This window comes from Vicia villosa, linkage group LG2 (assembly GCF_029867415.1).
Source record: "Vicia villosa cultivar HV-30 ecotype Madison, WI linkage group LG2, Vvil1.0, whole genome shotgun sequence".
NCBI classification, from domain to species: Eukaryota; Viridiplantae; Streptophyta; class Magnoliopsida; order Fabales; family Fabaceae; genus Vicia; species Vicia villosa.
The window spans coordinates 183,551,247-183,555,162 of record NC_081181.1 but is presented as its reverse complement, the minus strand read 5'-3'; the positions used below and the strand labels follow the sequence as shown (position 1 = coordinate 183,555,162).

At 37.6% G+C, this 3,916-nt stretch overlaps 1 long non-coding RNA gene across 1 annotated transcript; it reads right to left on the bottom strand.

Moving 5' to 3' along the window:
• Positions 1-1,141: 1,141 nt before the first annotated feature.
• LOC131647619 (uncharacterized) lies at positions 1,142-3,347 on the bottom strand. Its single transcript, XR_009297887.1, has 3 exons — positions 2,829-3,347; positions 1,424-2,038; positions 1,142-1,332 (listed from the first exon to the last, which is right to left on the bottom strand). It is a non-coding gene; the product is annotated as an uncharacterized LOC131647619 (long non-coding RNA).
• Positions 3,348-3,916: the final 569 nt, after the last annotated feature.

Here is a 3,916-nt window from a genome sequence, read left to right as displayed (position 1 = left end):
TATCCTAGAATAACAATGATATGGAATCATCATATAAGGACAAACTGAATCGTCATGAACTACCACAACACAAAAAGGGTGGTTTGTGGTGAATAATAGTGTTCATCAATCAACAATGATGGAAAGGTTTTCTTCTCCAAAATGCAATTTTAAAACGATGATGATTTAAGAACCATATCCTCAAATTTTGGCCAATATTGTAACTAAGAATCGTTTGAGTTAGACGCTACCTTAGTTATATTTATTTGTAATATCTTTTTAAACTTAATGTGTCCTAAGACATTTGATAAAATCAAAGTGTGCAAGGTTGCATCAAGTGAAATAATTAATTTGTTTCTTTCATGTTCTTGTTGACGTTTATTGATATTTTTTAGGCTTTATACATGTTTTAATCCATTAACTTAATTTAATATTTCGCTTCAGTCCCTTAACAAAAAAAAGCATTTTAGTCCTTAAAAACACTTTTGTTTGGTTCAATCATGTACTCCTTCTTAATTAACCAAAAGAGAAGTGTGTTTAAGGTAATAAAATATAACGTTTTTTTAGTTAAGGGACTGAAACGAAACATTAAATTAAGTTAAAAGACTTGATGACTAATTAGAACTAATTTTTTACTTATATTGATGTATTGTTGGGGGTTTTTGATATATTATTATTTGATTAGATTTTATTGAGTGTTTATGGTCATTTTATTTGTTTATTGAATTCACCATGATCAGATTCTAAAATCGAAGCACTTCAAAAACACGTTTCATATTCTAAAATTCAAAAAGTATTTAATTATCACGAGACTTTAGAAAATTAAGAGATAGAAAACAGTTTTTACAATCTAAATTGGTTGGTTTATTGGGCCTGAAATAAAATAGAAATTTGGTAATTTTTTTATTCCACCTCATGTACAAAAGAAAGACCCTACGCAATTTCTAAAATGTCCCTCTAAAACCCGAAGTATATTTCTGTTGCGCAACTTTTTTTGTTTAAATTGATTGAAAACCGGAAGTATATTTGCGCTTGTAAAGCGGAAATATATTTCCGCTTTTAATGCTACTAGTAACAGGAAAAATTTAGGCAGAGAAATTTCATTTTTTTCTCGTTGTTTCGCATTAAATACAAAAACCTGTTCATGACTTTTTTTATTATATATATATATATAGTGATATAGTAGTACACATCACAAAAAGTGTCCGTGGTCGATAAAGGGATAACCCAAAAATGTCATCCAAATACGCTAACAAAAAACTAGAACCAAAATACAAATACTTCATCAAATACTACTGGGTACGACAGATGATGAGTCGGCCTGTCACTCTCGAAGCGTCCCGCCGTTGCCTCCTGCAAAATAGAGCCTCATGAGCCTCCGCTATGATGGCATCTAAAACACCTGTAACATCAGATCAATTAAGAAACAAACTTGTATCAATACCATCCCGCGCAATCTCCATGATACGAAGACACCTAGGAAACACGTCAGTGGCATGATCGACCCTAGCCTCCTCCTCCTCTAGGATCTCTTGATGAACTGACCTCGGTGGGTTCCCTGGAGCATCATGTACCACGTATGAATGAGACACCTAGAAGAACCATATCATGTAACTGTACACGTAGCTCTAGTTTCCTAGTGCTACGATACTCCTGGCCTCATCAGGAACAAGATGATTTTCAAAATCATCAAACAAAGCATCCAAATCCCTCCGTTTTACCATCGGAGGAGCAGATATAGTAGGATCTCGAGTAATGGTCTGGGTGAAACCGAACTGACGCATCACCCACTCAGGCATATAAGAAATCTTCTTGAGAATCCGCAGGCCATCCATCCCGTAAAAAGTACAAAGTCGTCAAATGGTATCGTCACACGGTGGTCGATGTATGAACAAAAGTGTATGTCCTCATGCACCATCCGGTCAATGTACACCCGGAATGGCTTTATATCTTGAGTCCCTCGGTGCGGGTCGTATGCGTAGGCACGCGACTTATCTTCAGTATAACCTGTAGCAAGTGACCAACCTGAAATGAAGGGGAAGTGTTGTAGCATCCATCTCTGAAATAGGATAATTAAATAGTTAGTTCTAGAATCCAAATAGTTAATAAAGGCCACAAAGACAAAGAAGTTTTATCGCCATGAGTGATATGTTGTCGGTCATCTGATTCGTATTCCACTTAATTCCTTCATCCAACTTCATATACAAGTAAACCAGGCAAACAGCCCCCCAGTTCCACTGGTGGATCATCTCAAAATCATCAAAGTATCGCAGGTACATAATGTCAACAAGATACAAAAGGTATGCTATCATAGCAAACCTCCTGTGAATGGTAACCTGCTCGGGATCACCATCAGCCTCTCAAGCACGCCTTATCTCATTCGTGAACACCGTATTCAAATAATTATACTTGATGTGGCAACCACAGGTTTTATCAATCTCTCCCAGGGTACTCTGAAGGGTAACTCCCAACTTCTTAACCAACATATCCAACCCCTCCTCCTTATCAATCCTCTCATGATCCAAGAATGTCCCTCTAATCAGAAAATGTAGCAAACACGCGATGTCTTCGAGTGTGATCATCACCTCATAATATGGTAGATGAAACAACGACGTCTAATGGTGCCACCTCTCAACAAAAGCGTTAATCATACCCTAGTTGACCATGTTGTATCCACACTAGGTAAATTCTATCAACCTTGTAAGATATAAAAGCTCATCAAACCATGGTTCAATAGGGGGTACGAGCCTATTAATCTTTCGCCCAAGGGTAATTAACAAACCAAAATTCATAACTCATAATAAAATTCATAACAAAATGTAATAGAAATCAAAATTTAAAATTCATACCGATCCATCCCATATATATCTAGCAACATGGTCAGGATAAAGAGGAAGAAAGGATAAATCAGATGATCCTCCTTCAAAATTCTAAGGCGCCGCAGGTGCAACTTGTGTAGGTGCAGGCTCAGGCTTAAGTGCCGCCTCATGAGCCAGCTCAGGTGCTTGGGATGACTGAGGAGACGCCTCAGGTGTCATCTGGGACCGAGATTGTGATGAAGGCTGTGGCTTGGTCTATGGTGTCTCATGAGAACCGTACGACTCTCCCGCCTCAAATGCACTCAGTGGAGAAGTGCGTTTGCGGGGGGACGGGGGCGGAGATAGATGAACAGGATAATCCCGCCTGCTGCGGGAGAACGACGTAATAGGAGTAGAAGTAGAAACAATAGAGGCTGAAGCTGTAGGAGGTGCATTCGGTATGGCCTATCCAGAGGCAAAAGGAGGCTAGGTTGTCGGACTCCTTTCTCTTCGTACAAAAGCATGTTGTGCAACCCTGCTGAGCCTCAATCAAGATGGTGTCTCAGTCATTGCTCCTGTAAAAGTACGAAAAAATATGTTAACTTAAGGACCAATGTTCAAAACAAAGTTGAAAACAGATGTAGACGAAAACCGGAAATGCACTTGCGGTTTTGTTCTTGCTAAAACCGGAAAATGCATTTCTGGTTCCCTGCTGCGATTATAGAAATATGTTAATGGCTTCCCTGCCCCATAAATGAGCTCACAAAAAACCTATTGATTATGAAAATGACGTTGCCAACACCTTTCTAATGATTCCTAATATTTATAACAAACTACAAAATCCCAATTTCTAACTTAAATCACACATTTGAGTGAATTTTACATAAACTCTAAAAGGTTAAAAAAACAACTTACTTGATTGATTATGGTTAATTTTTCTTGATTTATTGTGGTTGAATGGTTGAGAGAATGATGCTTGATGATTTCTAACAACTTGTTGTAAATGTGGTTGATTTGGTGATAATGAGATTGAGAGAGTTTTTTGTTTTTTGTGGTTGATTTTGAAAGTGATATTTTAATGGGAGGGGAAGAGACAACGCACCTTTTAGTTACTCCTCAAATCGAAAATATATTTACGA